The 19,578-nt window shown below is 46.4% G+C and overlaps 1 pseudogene; it reads right to left on the bottom strand.

Annotated features, from left to right (window-relative positions):
• Nucleotides 1-10,214: 10,214 nt before the first annotated feature.
• On the bottom strand, nt 10,215-19,062 carry LOC146209803 (uncharacterized; annotated as a pseudogene).
• Nucleotides 19,063-19,578: the final 516 nt, after the last annotated feature.

Below are 19,578 nucleotides of genomic sequence, written 5' to 3'. Positions count from 1 at the left end.
GGCAGGCTCTAGCGTCACGTAACATCGAGGTAGCCTAGCATCACGTTGGAAGACTACTGTCGCGCTCCGAAACCTGAGATTGGGTTCCTTTATCACCTTCACCATGCATCAGCAAAGCATATGCTCGCTCCGGGTGCAGTCGGAGCATCTTATCACTTTTCAACGGCGCAGCGCCAGCAGACGCGGGCATTGTCACGGCGTTACAGCCTGACCGGGACAGTGCAAACCACGTGACAAAGTGACGCGAATTGATTGACGTTGCTTTTTGCTCGGCCGCCGCTGCGCGGTTTTCGAATGGTGCGAGAAATGGCCCTAATTAGTTGAGCCACAGCGGCGACGGTAATTACTTTTTCGAAATTCTAAGACAATTTGCCCGTGACAATATGGTTACTAACGGACGGCTAGAAATCACTAATTGCAAGAAGGCGCCTATCGGCATTGGTTAAAACATGTTAACTGTCATAATTTAATTAAAAACTTTACTAATTCACATGATGCGCCTGTTTCGTTTGACATAGGCCAACACTGATAATAATGTCGCGCAAAAAGCTTCTCTTTACCTCAATCGCCCTATTTAAAAAAAAAAATAGTGATCACCTTCCCTGAAAGACCTGGTATTATTGGTTGTGGTCGGACGGCTCTAATCTATTAAGTGGGAGCGACACGCATGTCTGTCTGAAGCCACCTGCGAATATGTTGGCAGGAGCTGCCATCTTGCACGGCACACATACACGGTAGCTTTATATGTTCCTATCTCAAAGAAATCTGGAGTTGCCAGCGTTGTAAGCGAGAAATCGCCAGCGTGCTTCGGCATATGACATCTGACATGGTAGGGCACTGATATTTCGGCCGGTTGTACGTCATCGCGAGACCCCATGAGTTGGCAGGAGCTGCAACCTATAGACCAACACCGATCTGTGACGTAAGCGCGAAGCGGTGGCTCTTCTATCGCCAGTGTGGTCCGACTGGGGGTGAAAAATAGGCTTAGAGCCCATAGAAATACATGGAAGCGAAATATTCCAAAGCAGTTTTCTAATTTCCAGGGTCATTTGTGATGTTGTTATTCGGTACAGAGCAACCATGGACATCTTAGAACAGATCATGATAGTACCAAATCTCCTTAACGAGGCGAAGTATTTTTAAAACGCCGCGAAACGTATGCGGGTGCGAGTTGGGAGGGCGACCCATAGAAACACATGTAAACACAACTTACCGCAACAATTTACTCGGTACAGCAGCGTTGAACCCCTCTCATTTTTTGGTGAACGTCTTGTATCACGCCCTGACATCATGTTGCATGGCACACTACATTCCCTTGCAAGTACTGCAAGTCTGACGACTTGCGGGACAGTTCACAACACGATAAACTGACCGCGCACAGTTGCAGACGGCAATGCGCCACCGGCGCTGTCGCTAGCAGACGCTCCGGAGCTGGAGGCGGCCGCGGTGGGTATCGCCTGATACGCTGTCGACTGCTGCAATGCGCGAATCTCGTTCGGTTCATATTGTCGTATGGGGTTTGACAACTGCTTTTTAAATGTAATTCTGTCTAGCACGTATCACTGGAGCGACATTTACACTATGCGGCAGCATATCAGACTGTAAGCAAAACTGCGCGATTCGCTACACCCAGCTTGCCTTTCGGCGGTGTCTGGATTCATAACACAGGCTATTCGGGGAGTTTTAAAAGTAGACTGCCTCCGTAATGACGCACCCTACTTTATCACACACTTCTTCAAAGCGCTGGTCAACGTTTAACGACCGGCCACCACTTCTGATGCTCTGTGAAATGAGAAAAATGTTCCGGTACTTTGTGTTTACATGTATTTCTACGGGTCACCCTCCCAACTTGCACCCCCATACGTTTCGCGGTATTTTAAAAATACTTCGCCTCGTTAATGAGATTTCATACTTTGATGATCTGTTTTAGGATGCTCATAGTTGCTTTGTACTGAATAACGACATCACAGGTGCCCTGTGAAATGAGAAAACTCCTTAGAAATATTTCGGTTCCATGTATTCCTACGGGCGCTAAGCCTATTTTTCACCCCCAGGCGGCTGCGACGCCGCGAGCGCCCCCTTTGTTTGTAAACACGGTGTTGGTCTATAGGATGGTCGTTTGCAATCACCACGGCAACCTTAGGTTCTGAGACAGTCACACTAACCCTAGGCCATGCAGGCACGTTCTAGGAGATTGGTTAAAGCAGGGATTTTTATCGGTCCTCAGGCTTCCACACTTTGTGACTACCTTACGACTATATGCTAATTAGTTAGACTGAGATAACAGAGGCACATATTAAGCAATCAATTATAGAAGCGAGCAGTGGTGCGCATGCACGTAAACGGTGCATTGCAATGGCAGCCGCAGCCATTAACGCTGTCGTGTCATACGCTTAAGGGGAAGCAGGAGTGTTGCTCGAACTTGGACATCAAAATTTAGGCGCTCTGATGGCCATCCTGACACGGCTCTATTCAAACGAGGTCCTTCCCGTAATGTTGTCCGAGACGCTAGAGCACTTAATTTGCATAAATTCTCTTACTTGGTAGTCATTGCTTTCCAATCTGAAACTAACAGACTAGCCGAAATGATTCCACATACGTTTTAGTAGTCAATTTTTTGCGTTGTTAAACCAAAGTATACGCCATCCTGAGTGACGTATAGACAGCCAGAATAAACGTCAAATAGCGGATGTAGAGAAAACATAACGACGGAGTACAAATAAGTTTTTGCCAATTATCTGAACCGAATTCTTTGCAGGCAAGCCTAAAATTCTACCGTGCTTTATTTAATCCCATCCAATTTCGTGCGCGGCAGAGCACAGTTCATTTTTTTTTTTCAAAGAAATAGATTTCTTCTAAAACAATTGTAGTCTTTCAGTTGCATTTTCTCTGCTGTCTAAAACACCTTCGTACGCTGGAGCTAAGCATGATTTGTTTATTTTGACAGGGAGATGCGCTACCGGGATTGTCACAGCCAAAGAATGGTAACAGTGACGCTTCTACTATGAAATGGGACATATGGCAGTTGAGTTAAAATGCCTAGCTGGAAACATAGAAAGGTGTCGCATGCTACAGTGAAAACGACAGTTTATGCCCCGAACGTAATCTTTGTTGACAAGCCAGACATTCTTGAGCAGTAAAAGTGTAGACCAGCCAGCCATGCCCATTGCGCCTCAGCTGTTTTCCCAGCTCTGGTGATCATCGCTAGGAAGTCACCGATTGGGAACGCCGAAAGCGGATGCATTCCAAGTAAGCACAACCTGACTATAGGCCGGGCTTGCGCTATTTTATATATTTGGGGTGAAAATCGTCGTAGCGCTTGTTCTGCACATAGGCCTGTATCTAATAAGCCCTCCCATGTATTAAACGAGGCTGAACTCACTCCTTGCCTGCGAGCCTTTGTGCTTTCAACCAAAGGTTTGGCTCAGCGGTTATTATGAGAAACGTAAAGACACTGGTCTCCAGATTACGTCATTACGCGCCGCGCCAGTATTAACAAAGCCATCACTTTGTAGCCATCACTTTCTGGCCATCACTTTGTTTCCATCACTTTGTGGACATCACTTTGTAGCAACACTTCATGCAGTTTAAGGTGTACGAGGGACAGGTTGCAGCCTAGTCAAACATTTGTGTTAGACACGCTCACGGGAAAGCACAATGGGTCTTGTGGTGTTATTTATCGGGGCTGCCTTTTCGACGCGTTAAGGACTTCTACACTGATCTCAACAAATGCAGAAGCCACTTGAAGAGTTTCACCTCTTCACGTACAATATTAACAGGGGACCTAGCGTTCATAGGTCTAGGCGTAACCTCTCCTCTTCATATAGTCGCAACCTACTGGAAAAAGTGAAGGCTTACAGAAAAGCAAGCAAGAAATATTATTTTTATTTCCTTCAGCTGCTGTTACTCAGTTCACAGTATATTTTTATACGCTAATTTATTTTTGTACTGTCATTTTTTCTTTCTCGCTTACCTGTTTGATTTCTTTCCCATTTCTCTCCTCTTTCTCTTTATTTCCGCTACACCAGTTCAGCTACCTAAGGAGTTGAGATAGCAGAAACAGGAGCGGCAAACATATTTCTACTGGTATTATGCTAATAAATAACCACTTACATATTTCTTCAGCCAGAAAAGGAATTAGAAAAACATAAATAGGCATACTGATATAGCAGACGCCATATGAACTGAAGGCAGGAGGATGTACGGTTCAGTGTCATGTAGATTAGTTCTCTCCTTTACTACGGTTTATTCAGGAGCAGATATTTGAGGATAATGTATATTCTGTCTAGCAGCGAGGTTGCTAGGCCCGATGGCTAGCATGTCTATGGTTTATTCGTGATTCGAGCTTGAGAAACTTGAAGGTAAGTTTTTGGAAACTATTCAAAGAAGCACTTAAGCAAGGGTGTCGTTAGTGATAATTAGGTACTTCTACCAGAGGTAGGAGTCATTACATCTTAGGTCGAATCGATGTGAGCACGTTTTGATCCGTTACATGGGTTACTGAGTATTCTATTCATTTTTCTGCCAGATCTAGAGAGATAAAATAGCAAAGTGAAAATATGTTACTGGTCAGAACTTTGAGGCATTGCCGCATGGGAAAAGATAAGGCCTGTTTTTTGTTGAGAAGACAGAAAGATAAGATTTTGTATACAGTTTTTTCTTACTCGTTGCATGGATGAACAATATGGACGAAGAAAACTTAGGTGAGCGGCACACTGCGACGCTCTAAAAAACGGCTAAAATTTGACTTTCATCTTCAGGTAAAAGCGCAAAAAGCATGGACGGGACACAAGAGCAAGAACACACGACGAGCGTTGCTCGTTGTGTGTTCTTGCTCTTGTGTCCCGTCCATGTTTTTTGCGCTGTTACCTGAAGATGAATGATAAACAAGCATAAGCTGCTGTTCTGGCTAAAATTTGAAAGAGCGGGGAAATGAAAAAATTAGAAAACAGTTTCTAAAATAGAAAAAAAAAAAACATGGCCACCTTCTCTATACTAAGCGACAGTGGTGGATAGGCTACCGCAGGTCATGTGTAAGAGACCTGCATAGTTCTGACAAGGGAAGAAAAAATCCCTCAGGAGGCCTTGAATAGGAACCGCTATTCGCAGGTAGCATTGAAGAAGGATATAAACAATAGCGAAGGAGATACAATGCAAATCCTGGAAAGAGGCTATGATCGAAGGAGGCGAGGTGTTGAGCACCCCTGTGGTAAAGATAAGCAACCCCCGAATTCAGGAAAGAGGGAGGGTGGGAGGGTGGGTGCTTTTCTGGTAGCACCAGGACGAGAAGGTGTGCCGGTGCAATAATGGCGAGGATAATCAGAGAAATGCAGGTAAACGTGTACTTATTTGTTAAGAAGGTCAGTAAGGAGATTCTAGACGAGACAAAACTCGGATAGTCGGAACACGTTGCATGTCGTAGACTTGGAGTGGTTTGCCTCAGCCCTAAACAACGTTCGTAGCGGTCAGGTAACCGCCATATTTCAAAGATTACCGTTTGCCGTTGTAGACATGCCGTATAGGACTGGATGTATGTGAACATTACCGAGATGGCGCATGGTCATGGTAAATAGCAATAGGGAGGTCTGAAAATTGGACCGCAATAATGGCTTCCATGTGAAGGAAAATATGCAGAGAAGATGCAGGAGAAGGCTTTCACCAAATTTTGAAGTGATTGAAACTTTCTGGTCGAATGCAGGGAGCTGAGGCCCACCTTTATTCAGCGTCGACTAACGAGCCTTCGAGGCATGTAGGCAGCGCCTCCGTTTTACAGTCCTACCCCTTCCCCTCTCGACCGAAAAAAACAAACACACAAACAAAAACAAACAAATAAACACAAACAAGCAAACAAACAAACGCAAACAAACACAAACAACCGACCGACCGACCGACCGGCCGGCCGGCCAACAAAAAGAAAATGATTTTTTTTTTCATCTCAGGTAATTTCCTTTGAATACAGGCAGCTCGCTACGAAATTGCATGTGGGTCTCCAAAATGTTTTTTGCTGTTAAATTTTTATTTTACTGGCACGGTGTCATAGATTTGTAGCATCGTACCTGCATGCGTTTAAATAGAACCATTTCGCAACAGACTGCACTACTCAGTTCAGTTCAGTCGTTTAGTCGTGTCCGATTCTTCGTGACCCTACTCTTCGTGACGCCACGCTTTACGGTCTGTCACTATCTTCCTAACATCACATAACTTCATCTGCAGCGCCTCGAGGATGCAATCTAACCATCGCGTTAGCTGCCTACCCCTTCTCCGGTAACCCTCAACCTTTCCCAACATCAAAGCATTCTTTAGTGACTCCTGTCTTCTCATCAGTAATGTTGAGATAATTTATGCTGACCTGCAATGCTTTTTAGACCACATTCTATCATCACAAGTCCTTTCTCTCATAGGAGACTGGAATGCTTAGGTGGGCAGTGAAGAAATATCCGGAATTACAGGCAAGTTCGGTCTTGGCGAGTCAATTGAAGCTGGGCAGAGGCTAGTAGAGTTTTGTCAAGAAGACAGCCTGGCCATAGCGAATACTCATTTTCAACAGCACAAGAGGCGCCTCTACACATGGACTTCACCGGACGGTCTGTACAGGAACCAGATTGATTACATGCTTTGCCGGCAGAGATGAAGCGCTATACAAGCAGTAAAAACCAGGCCTGGGGCCGATTGTGGCACCGATCATCAGCTTCTTGTTGCCAAATTTAAGCTTCGATTGAGGAAAACGCAGAAAACTAGAAGGCCTTTCAGGTATGATCTGGATCAAATCCCATTAGAATATGCTGTGGAAGGGAGGAATCGATTTCAAGAATTAGATCTAGAAGAGCGAGAGCCTGAAGAGTTGTGGGTTGATGTTCGTAATAAAATACAATAAGTTGCTACTAAGGTAGTTCAAAAGAAAAATATATACAAGATAGCAAACTGGTTGTCTGAAGAGGCTTTGCAAATAGCTGAGGAAAGGAGGATGGAAAAGTTATGGGTGAAAGAGAAAGATACAAGGTTCTCAATGCGGATTTTCAGAGAATAGCAAGGAGAGATAAGAAGGCCTTCCTGAACACACAGTGCCAAGCAGTTGAGGCCAACAGCCAATTGAGGAACACAAGAGCTCTATATAGGACAATCAAATGTATCAAAGGAAGCTACTGCGCTATGCTAGGCGTGATAAAGGACAAGCCTCATCCGCGCACCAAACTTTCTGTCGCCCCCCGCTACGCTTTCCGAATCCAGTTTGTTACCCTAAGCGACCACCGGTTATCCTCTCTTCGCACTACATGTCCTGCCCATTCCCATTTCGTCTTCTTAATTTCCACTAGAATGCCAGTAACTTGAGTTATTTCTCTGACCCACATTGGAGGCTTCATATCTCAATGTTACCCCTACCATTTTTCGTTCCAGAGCCCTCTGGGTTGTCCTCAACTCACTGCTTGAGAATTTCGTCACCAATCATAGCTGTGCGGATGGTGCTTCTGGGCAAGTGAATTGACAATCGTTGAGTTGTGTTGAAGCTGGCAGCTATAGAAGTGGAAATAGACATGGTTTTCTAATTACTAATGGGCCAGATTTAAATTCAAACAGGATGTCGCACAACATTCCCGATTATCTATTTTATTCCAACAGTTTCGGACCGTCCTTCTTCAAGGTAGAATTGAGAACGGAGAATTATTCCGCACATCACGCCACTTTTAGGAGAGGGAGAAGAAATTCTCGCTTTGTCTTTGGAGAAACGAACATTACTGAACAGATAGAAAGCTCCCGTTGATTAATGGCTGGTAATGCAACAAGGACGGAGAGAGAAAGAGAAAGTGAAAAAATAGAGGGGGGAAAAGGGGGCGAAAAGAGAAAGTGGAGAGCCGACGAATGTTACATACGCGCCGTGCTACCACGAAGACGACACTATAAGCAAGTCTCCTTCGAAGGAAGCCAGTAATTGAGAAAAGGTTCAGAATAACATAAAAAAACAACAACTCAAAACTAGACAACGCGAGCATGGATACCAGGACGGCCCGCTCCCCTGCGGTGCAAGTGCTGAAAAAATCGTTGTGATAAGAGTTATGTGTTCTAGACGGAGTTGTTCCACCCCACGACGCGCCAGCGATCGGAGCCAGGGCAGTGCGCCGCCGCGGCGACGAAAGCGCCGTCGGGCAGACGCGCTCTCCCGAAACCCGATGCCGCAGCCGGCCATTCGCGTCAAGTGGTTCCCGCGAGCGTGTCCTAAGTGAAGGCGTTGGTTACGGGATAGAAAACCGGCTAGAGGGGGGAGGCCAAGGAGCCAAATAACGAACAGTATAGTTTGCGTGAGAAGGAGGAAATTCTTAGGAGTGGGGAGATGAATATCTCGTCTATTAGTTATGTAGGGTTTTGAGAAAGACAAAGTTGCCCAATGTTTCATTAATTCCATGAAATTTGTATGAGATAAAGTATGAAATTTGTGTATGAAGTGCGATTCTTTTTGTTCTCTTTGCCGACTTGTTTGGAAGCCTGATTAAAGGAGAATGACCCGAATGTTTTCGAAAGTATGGTTAGGAAGGCACAGGTGCTTAGAAAAAGGGATATTTGGCAGTGTGTGGACGGTGGCCTTGTGGTTATTGAAACGAAACCTGAATGGTGTTTCGGTCTGGCTGATGTATTCCATGCCGCACACACCGCAGCTTAGCATGTATACCACCTTGGCACTGTTGCAGTTCAAGGATTCTTTAATCTTAAAGGTGAAATCAGAGAAGTTGCCTTTTACAATATTTGTCGCCTGCACATGATTGCATACTTTACAGCGTGGTTTTCCGCACGGTTTACCTCCGGGGTTAGGGTTAGTATTGGCGCTCATGTTAGATTTAACTAACATGTCCTATAAGTTTCTAGGGCGCCGATACACTTCTCTCGGTGGCTGTTTGAGAATGGAAGACAAGGGACTGCTTTGCTGGATTATATTGATATGTTTCGTTAGGATATTGTTAACCCGTGGCATTTTTAAGGAATGTGTAAGAACGAGGTTTGTTGACCTGTCGATCTGCTGTGCTTTTTCAAAGTTGACTATTTCATTTCTGTCTAAGCCTCGAGTTTTCCCAATAGCATCATAAACAATGGAGGGGTGTATTCCTTTTGCAGAAATTTGTTTTTAGTTGCTCCGCATGGCGGTCAAAGTCCGCTAGCTCAGAGCAAATCCGTCGGAATCTATAGGCCTGTGAGTAGGGTATGCTGGTTTTACAGTGGTGTGGGTGGCTGCTTTTAAAATGTAGGTACTGCTGGCGGTCGATAGATTCCCTTTCTCTGTGTTGTAACGTCCAAGAAGTTAATTAAGGATTTAAAAAAGCTGTGGGTGAACGATATGGATGGGTGAAATGAATTGTAAGTTTGTATAAATGTTAACACGCTGGCTTCGTCGTGGGGCCAAATGAAGAAAATATCGTCAAGGAAACGTTTATAGAGGAGGGGTTTCAGAGACTGAGTGTCCAGGAATTGCTACTCGAGGGCCGCCACGAATATATTGGCATAGGCCGGTGCCGGCCTTAGTTCCCTTCGCCGTACCGTTAACTTGAAGGTAGTGCCCTCCCTCAAATTCGAAGTTATTGTGAGCCACAGGCTAAGAATAGTGGAGAGCATTTCCTCATCCAGGTTTACCGAGGGGTCCATCCTTAGGTATGCATCCACTGCCGCGCGTATGCTGTCTGAATAGGGGATATTCGTGTATAATGTTACGTCCATTATGACTAAAGAGCCTTCCGTCGGAATTTCGAGGTTGGATACGACTCTGAGGAAATGATTTGTGTCCTTAATGTAGGCAGGGATGGCAAGAGCCGTAGGCCAGGACAGCCGTCTGGCCGACGGCTCTTTCGTCGCCGTGGCGGCGCGCTGCCCTTGCTCCGATCGCTGGCGCGTCGCGGGGTGGAACAACTTTGTCTAGAACACATAACGCTTATCATAACGATTTTTTGAACACCTGCACTGCTGGGGAGCGGGCCGTCCTGGTATGCATGCTCGCGTTGTCTGTTTTTGAGTCAATTTTTTTTAAATGTGTTTCTGAATCGTTGCTCAATTTCTGCCTTCCTTCGAGGGAGACTTGCCTTGCTTTTAGTGTCGTCTTCGTGGAGGCACGGCACGTATGTAACATTCGGCGCCTCTCCACTTTCTCTTTTAGCCCCCTCCCCCCCCCCCCCTTTTTTTTTTACTTTCTCTAGCACCGTCGTAACAACTTGGCGGCGGTGCTAGCTAGAGTGGCTTCACGACGCATCCTCGAACGCTGGAGCTTCGCCGGAGTCGTCGCCTCGCTGGTCTTCCCGTTCCTGGGAGAATACAACAGACAACTGAGTAGTCCCGAACATCAACGCGAAGTATTCTGTCGCCGCCTGGTGATGTACCTGATTTTCCACCCACTGCCTCAAACGCGACGCTACCGTTTCGAGTGCCTTGTTTTTTTGCCGGTCATGCAGGGGAAGATGTTGGTGAGTGGCTGACTCATTTTGAACGTGTGAGCCGCTTCAGCCACTGAGATTCAGTGGCGAAGCTCGCGAATGTATTCTTGACGCAGACCACCGTGATGTGGTACGAGAACCACTAATACTCTATGTCCAATTGGGAGTGTTTTGTAGAAGCTATCAGAGAATGTTTCGGCGATCTCACTGCAAAGAAGAGGCAGGCAAGGCAGACACTCAGATCGCAGGTGAAACTTGCACCAAATACATCGAGGCAGCACTGAAATTATGCAAGACCGTCAACAGCCGGAAGACCGAGAAAGATAAGGTAGGCCATCTGCTGAAGGGCACTGCGGAAGACGTCTACCACTTCCTTATTGCCAAAGACAACTTGAGCTGGGTTACCAACGATATTCGGCACTGCCGGACATTCGAGGCCCTCAAGACACGCCGCATTACACCGAAGTTCGGGCGGCTGGCAAATGTCACTACCGTGGCCAGCGTCGAAGAATCTACATCGCAAAGTTTCCTGTGCGCCATTCTTGAAATTGTTCGGGATGAGATTTCACGACGTGAGCTCATTGCCCGCCTCTGGCTTCGCGTATGAGGCATATGCATTTCCAGCCCATCCACGTACGTGCACACCAACGTCCAGCTGTACATAAACCAATGACAGCGACTTCGCCTACCAGGATGACCTGGACACCCCGCGACCAAGGCCCAACCAGATTTACCGGCAGTCGTCTTATCATCAGGGCATAGATGATCGGTCCTACACCAATTGTACACCGCGTCTATCGCCGGAACACTACGTCGAGCAGGAGCTAAAATTTTAATATTCTTCATGTCCTATATACCTTGCAAGAGTCCAATGAAGCGCCGCTTTTTGATCGGCCTACTCTCGTGTCCTACCGATGCGGTGTCGCGGGTCACATTTCTCTTTATACTGCAGTCGGCGCATGCCGTTCCGGCACAATACTGCGACGGCATCGACTCGACCTGCCATGCAGTCTTACACAGACACCTATTGGCCAGAACATCCTAGTCGGAGGGGCCGTTTGCAAAACGAAGGGCTCAGCAGCCGTTCTCCAGCGCGTGACTGTAGTGTAAAAGCGCCTTTCTCATTTCGTTTGCGCCGTTTCCTGTCATCACGGCGCCTATCTCCGCCAGCTTTGCTGGAAAACTGGCCAGCGCGGCCATTGGATGTGAGGTCACTGGATAACGTGCGCAGAACCTATTATTCCTCCGGCTATGTATACGTGTTAAATAATGAGGCTAATGTGCTTGTTGACGATTTGTCTACGATGGCATTGGTAGACACTGGTGCTACTGTTTCTGTAGTGAGTTTAGATTTTAAGAACCTCTTGAAGAACAAAGTGATGTTTGGGACAAAAATGCTAATTTTTTTATTTAGTGAGTGGAGAGTTATCGTATCCGGGTGGGGTACGCAGCGTTCAAGTTTCTTCGGTGGTCACAGTATTTCCGACAGAGTATGCAGTACTGTCCCGATCCACACACGACGTAATCTTGGGAATTGACTTCGTGCATATGTGCGGCGCTACAGTTGAATGTCGAAAGGGAGCGCTAAGGGTTATTATTTCTCTTCCCCGTGAACTTTTGGAAGAGACGCCAAATTATGAAGACGATTTTTTTGTGTGTGTGAGGAAGTCGTCGTACCGCCACATTTGGCAGTGTGCGCCCAGGTGTCCAGCTCCCGTGCTATTAAGAACTCCGTCGAGGCTACTGTGGCGCCTTTTAATTTACAGTGCGTAAAGAAAATGCGTTAATGCTGCATTGTTTGGTTTGCATGAGATGGCCTTAGCGACTGTGGACTATAAATTGCTCACCGGAACCGGTTGTTTGTTAAGCGGGCTCGAAACTATCTTCATGTAGCGCAGCTCTCCTGAATTATGTGACTCTCGTTACTCCTTTCCTTGACAACCCCGCTACTAACTCACCTGCTGACCAGAAGCTTCTTCTTATGATCAGTGCATCGTTGAACACCTCCTAACGACAGATATGAAAGAACATCTTGTCCAAGCACGTGTCATTCTTTGATTTTGCGCCATCCGATGACTCGCAACCTTTCCCGCTGTCTCGCGCACGCCACATGATTCACACAGGATCTGGTCATCCGATGCGCCAAAAGCCATACCGTATGTCGCCGTCAGAGCGCAAGGTGATCACAGAACAAGGTAAAGACATGTTGAACAGCGGCGTAATTCAGGAGCCCTGCAGTGGTTGGGCTGCTCACGTCATATTGGTTAAAAAAGAACGGAACATGTAGGTTCTATATCGAATACCGTCGCCTCAAGTACATCACTAAAATGACGTGTAGGCTCTCCTGTTCATCGACGATCCCACGGATTGCCTTTTCGGAGCGTTCTACTTCTCTCCGGTTGATTTGCGATCCTTCTGTTATCATCTCCACACGAGAAACGCAAAGCTACAGCTCCCCTCACAGGACGTCTAGCCGCCTAAACCATAATCATAGCATTGCATGTATCAAATGTCAAACCTTAGCACTAAAGTCTTCATTTTTTCCGGGCGCAGTAGTGCTGTTGAACGCCCCGCCAAACACCATCGTATCATTGATCGCAAATTATTCAGAAAAAACATAAAGATCATCTTTCGTGAAGACATTGCTGATGACGTCGGCAGAATTGTGAGCGCGCGGGGGAGATGGCGCTTACCTTGTCTTGACGTTTTTTGCATGTGTTTGTGGTTGTGCTGACGTTGCCAGCGATGACGTACCAACCAGCGGAAGTTTAACCAGTTCGATGAAAGCGTTTTTTTCATGCATATCACATAGATTTGTATAAACTTCTCGGCGTCATTTACTTATGGTATATTGTTATTTTTGTTGTTCATATTATTTCGTTTAATCCATGCATTCGTTCTCTTATTTCTGTTTTCTTTTCTTGTTGTTTCAATGTTTTCCTGTTCTTGTTCGCATTGTATATCGAGTTTGCTCCCCCCTTATGTAATGCCCCCCGGCCTATAAGGGAAAATATAAATGAAATAAAATTAATATTGGCAGATTCCGATGGGCCATACGGACAAGGAAAAACTGCATTTGTTACGCCGGACGGCCTATTTTAATTTAATGTGATGCCCTTCGGCCTCTGTAATGCGCCGGCTACATTTGAAAGATTTATGGACACGATACTTCGCGGGAAATCTGCATGTGTTATTCAAACGATGTTGTCATTTTTGGCCAGTCATTTACTGAACATAACACGCGACTCACTATTGGTTTAGACTGTCTGCAGAATGCTCGCCTTGACTTGAATTCTAAAAAAGTGCCGTTTTGGCGAACGTCAAGAGCTGCTGCTTGGACATCTCGTCGGCCGCGACGGCGTTCTGCCCGATCCACAAAAGACTACAGCAGTTGCTGCATTTCAATGGCCACAGACTGAAAAGGAGCTCCGCGGTTTTTTGGCCCTGCGCTCTTACTTTAGACGGTTCATCCCGCGATTTACCGACCTAGTCTGCCCTCTGCCGTCTTTTCTCAAAAAGGACGTCCCTTTCAAATGGGCTTCAGACTGTGACGCGGCTTTCCACTAGCTGAAGTTTCTGCTTACGTCACCTCCAATATTACGGTACTTCAACCCTTTCGCTTCGACTGAAGTCCACAATGACTGAGGCGGGATTGGAGTTGGCGTGGTCCGTGTACAACGTTCGGACACAGGTGAGCATGTAATTGCGCATGCAAACTAGAGCGTCACTACATACATATACGGAACAGGAGTGTGTCGCTGTAGTTTTCGCTATTAAGCGATTTCGCTGCTACCTACGTGGACGCCATTTCACGGTTGTGACGGTCCATCATGCCCTGTGTTGGTTCGTAAACATTCGTGGTCCATCTGGTCATCTGCCACGCTGGGCCCTTCGTCTGCAGGAGTACGACTTCATTGTTTCGTACAAGAGTGGCCGTAAGCACGCCTATGTAGACTGCCTTTCACGTCTTCCCCTTCGTACGACCGAATGTGACTCTGCCGACTTCGATCACTATATCGCCTGTCATGCCTGGTTTTTCCGACGCCTCGGCTCTGTAGACTGCGCAAGAGTGAGATATAAGCCTCGAGCCACTCCTTGCGGCGGCGCGGTATTCCACAGTTACCAGCTCTTTTTGTCTTTGTGATGGCCGTCCGTACAAAGCGGCTTACTCCAGCACCGGCACGAATTTTCTACTCGTGGTTCCTGAGAGCCATCGCTCATGCTTCCTGCTTGCGACGCACTTCAGGTCACCTGGGCCCTTCACGAACGCTCCATCGTGCCCGCGACCGGTTTTATTGGCCAAAGATGCGCCAGACGACTAAGCGATATGATATGTGGCGAGCTGCACTGAGTGCCAATGACACAAACGTCCTAGGTCCACGCCACTGGGCCTGCTGCATCCTGTGATTCCACCACGTGGCGCATTTGAGAAAAGCAGAATCGCCCTTATGGGTCCCTTCCCGAAGTCATCCGACGGAAATCGTTGGATCATGGTTTGTGCCGACTATCTCACCCGCTACTGCGAAACGGCCGCTCTTCCTTCAGCCACTGCTCACCACGTATACCTGTTCTTGCTCCGTTCTGTGATCCTCCGCCATGGACCTCTGCGAGTGATCACCAGTGATCGAGGTCGCCAGTTTATGGCAGATGTTGTGGAAGAGCTTCTCCGTTTCTGTGCGTCGCATTTTCGGCATACACCATATTACCCACAAACCAACGGATTGACGGAGCGCACAAACCGCACACTCACAAACATGCTATCTATGTACATCGTATCTGACCACAAGAAGTGGGATACCATACTATCGTTTATCACGTTTGCCTTCAAGACTGCAACACATGAGACGACCGGCTACAGCCTGTTTTTTCTTCTCTATGCCCGTGATCGTCGGTATTCTCTCGACACCATTCTTCCCGATTCCATCCATGACAAACCTTGCATCGCCGAAACTCATTGGCGGGCCGAAAAAGCTTGCCGTCTTGCCCGTTTGCGGATTCTGGCTTCACAAGAGCGTTCCAAAGCTCGGTACGACAGACAGCATCGCCATGTTTCTCACGCACCTGGAGACTTATGTGTGGCTTTGACGACCTCTGTGGAAACGTGGTTTAGCCCAGAAAATATTGGCGCATTACGCTGGCTCTTACGTTGTCATCCACCGCGTCAGTGACTAAACTACAAAGTCGCGCGCATGACCGCAAGTGGTCGTCGCTCAGCCACAACGGAAGTCCCTCATGCTGCCTGGATGAAGCCATGTCCCTCTCGTGCGAACCACTCACTCCCTCGCCCAGGGGGGCGACGGCCGTCTCGGGGGAAAATGCAGCAATCCTTAAGAAGGGCAACACATAGAAGAAAACAGGAGAAAATACGTTGAGAAAGATGCTGGGACGCTCGTGCCCGTGCCGAACTCGCAGCCGTTGACCAGCTGATCTTCCTTTGTCCTCGACCTGTGCAGCGCTCCGACGAAGAAGACAGAGCAAAAGATGTTGAGAAAGATAGTATGGACAAACAGGGAAGAGGCTCTGCTAACCCTGCTGCGCCCCTTCGAGGGGCAGTAAGTTTCAAACAAACCCTAGGGCCTGTAAAGGGTGAGCGTTCGAGAAAAGCAAGGAAGCCTGAAAAAAACAGGGCCACATAAGGGCTGCTGCCATGCGAGGCGGACTTACAGTTGTCCGATGGCAGAACGAATCATGGTCCCATCGGCGCAACTATTTGGGCCATGACCCCTTTCCCAAGCAGTTAACCCTATAAAAACCTAGCCCCAGGGCTGGGAATAGCTTGTACCCATTGAAAAACCGATGGGTACCCGGCGGCACTAGCGATCGAACCTGATACATCGCAAATAAGACGCGGATGCCCTACCACAAAGTCACGCTTCTGTAAAATATCGGTATATGCCACGTACCATAGCACATCGACGGAAGAAGACGATGAACCGTCGACGTGCTATGCTGTATGACAATATATATATATATATATATATATATATATATATATATATATATATATATATATATATATATATATATACATATATATATATATATACATAGATACATTTTATATACGTAAATGGCAAAGATGCTTAACACTTAATTTATTCTTCGTCGACGTTTCGGCCGGGGTCCGGCATTTAAGCCAGGAGTCTGGAGAAAGACCGGACCCCGGTCGAAACGTCGACGAAGAATAAATGACGTGTTAAGCGTCTTCGCTATTTATTTCCTCTGCAGCCACCCTTACGGAAATGCCATATATGAACTTATAAAAAATCCAGTCCAGGTATATCAGGAATTGGGCAGATATTGTATATTAGGACAGATCTGGACCAGATAAGGCATATCAGCCCAATTCCTGATTTGGAGTACCAGATGAGGCATATCTGGTTCTATATACCTGATCTGCCCAATTCCTGCTTTCGAGTACCATATAAGGCACATCTGGTCAGATATCCCTTATCTACCCAATTCCTGACAGAAAGATCTAGCCCGCATGGCATATAGGTTTTCAACTATAGATCTATATATCTGCATACCCGATATATAGTGATTTCCGCCCTGCAGTGATTTCCACTGCAGGGCGAAGGCCTCTCCCATATTTCTCCACTTAACCCGGTTCTGTGCTAGCTGCATCCACTTGACCCCAGCGAACTTCTTAACCTCATCAGCCCATCTAACTTTCTGCCGCCCCCTGCTAGACTTTCATTCCCTTGGAATCCAGTTTGTTACCCTAAGCGACCATCGGTTATCCTCTCTTCGCACTACATGTCCTGCCCATGCCCATTTCTTAATTTCCACTAGATTGTAGGTAACTTGAGTTATTTCTCTGAACCATTCTGCACGCTTCCTATCTCCTAATATTACCCCTACCATTTTTCGTTCCATAGCTCTCTGGGTTGTCCTCAACTTAAGTAGAACTCTCTTGGTTAGCCTCCACGTTTCAGCCCCATAGGTGAGTATAGGTAAGATGCAACTGTTATATACTTTCCTCTTTAGCGATACCGATAAGCTGCTAGTCACAATCTGCGAGTGCTTGCCAAATGCGCTCCATCCCAATCATTTTCTTCTTGTTATTTCCTTTTCATGGTCCGGATCTGCTGTTACTGCCTGTACTTCGCCATATTCGCCTACTACTTCCAGTACTTCGCTACCTAATGTAAACTGCTGTTCCTTCCTGAGGCTGTTGAACATTACCTTAGTCTTCTGCATATTGATTTTCAAGCCTACCCTTCTACTTTTACTGTCTAGGTCACCAATAATTATTTGCAGTTCATTCTCCGAGTTGCTTAGCAAGGCAATATCAGCAGCACATCGCAGATTACTAAGCAAGCTGTGAATAGTCCTGGGGAGATTGTGTCTCCTTGCCTAACGCCTTTCTTTATGGGAATTTTGTTACTTTCTTTGTGCAGAGCTATGGTTGCTGTGCAGCCACTGTATATATCTTCCAGCACCTTCACGTACGGCTCGTCTACCCTCTGATTTCGCAAGCCTGCATCACCGACGAGGTTACAACTGAGTCAAATGCTTTTTCGTAATCAATGAATGCTATGTATAAGGGCTGGTTATATTCCAAGCATTTTTCTATCACCTGATTGATGGTATGGATATGATCGATAGTAGAGTACCATTTCCGAAAACCTGCTTGATCCTTTGCTTGATTGCAGTTCAAGGTTGTCCTGATTCTATTAGCGATTACCTTAGTAAATACCTTATACGTAACAGACAGTAAGCTGATTCGTCTGTAATTTTTAAGGTCATTAGAGTCACCTTTCTTATCAATGAGGATAGTGTTTGCATTTTTCTATGGTTCAGGTACCGTCGCTGACACCAGACACTGCGTATACAGGGTTGCCAGTTTTTCTAACACGATATCCCCCCCCCCCGTCCTTCAGCAAATCTGTTGTTATCTGATCCTCTACAGCCGATTCCCCCCCCCCCCCTTTTTGTTTTCTAATGCTTTCTTGACCTCGTCCTTCGTCACTGGTGGAACGTCTGACTGTTTTTCCCTACCGCCAATCTCCTGACTACTTTGGCAACTGTAGAGATCTGTATAGAACTCCTCGGCTATTTTGACTATCTTGTCCATATTAGTGATGACGTTGCCTGCTTTGTCCCTTATCGCATACATCTGGTTTTTGGCTATGCCCAATTTCTTCTTTACCGCTTTAAGGCTTCCACCGTTCTTTACAGCATGCTCAATTTTCTCCATGCTATACTTCCTTATATCAGCCACCTTGCGCTTATTGATTAGCTTTGATATCTCGGCCAATTCGATCTGGCCTGTTGGATTGGAAGCTTTCATACTCTTGCGTTTCTTAATCAAATCTTTCGTCTCCTTAGACAGCTTACCGGTATCCTCTCTAACTATCCTACCGCCTACTTCTACAGCGCACTCAGTAATGATATCTCTGAAATTATTGTTCCTTGCCTCTAGGGTAATGTCGCCATCCTCAGTTATAGCTGAATAGCTTTTCTGTAGCGAGATCCTGAACACTTCTGCCCTCCCTCTCACCGCTAATTCGTTGATGGGTTTCTTTCTTACTAATCTGTTGCGTTCCTTCTTCAGATTTAGGCTAATTTGGGACCTCACCATTATGTGGTCACTGCATCGCACTTTCCCGATTGCCTCTACATCCTGCACAATGGCGGGGGTTGGACACATTATGAAGTCGATTTCATTTTTAGTCTCTCCGTTAGGACTTTTCCATGTCCATTTCCGGTTCTTCCGTTTGCTGAAGAAGGTATTCATGATTCGTAAGTTATTGCGCTCTGCAAACTCAACTAGTAACTCCCCCCTGCTATTCCTGTAGCCAATGCCATAGTCACCTACTGCCTGGTCTCCTGCCTGCTTTTTTCCTACCTTGGCATTGAAGTTGCCCATTAATACAGTATACTGTGGCTTTATTTTTCGCATTGCCGTTTCTACATCTTTGTAGAAGCTTTCAACTGCCTGGTCATCATAACTACATGTGGGTGCATAGGCCTGTACAACCTTCAGTTTATATCGCTTATTAAGCCTAATTACGATGTCTACCACCCTCTCATTATTACTATAGAATTAATCTTTATTACCCGCTTCCTAGTTGTGGCCTCTCTGGTAAACCTCGATAACACAGTACATGGCCATCCTTCAGTACAGTATATGCCTCATTCGGCCTCCTAACCTCACTAAGCCCTA

The sequence above is a fragment of the Amblyomma maculatum genome, chromosome 1 (genome assembly GCF_055883805.1).
Source record: "Amblyomma maculatum isolate TAMU_Amacu chromosome 1, ASM5588380v1, whole genome shotgun sequence".
NCBI classification, from domain to species: domain Eukaryota; kingdom Metazoa; phylum Arthropoda; class Arachnida; order Ixodida; family Ixodidae; genus Amblyomma; species Amblyomma maculatum.
This window is presented reverse-complemented; position numbering and strand designations above follow the sequence as displayed.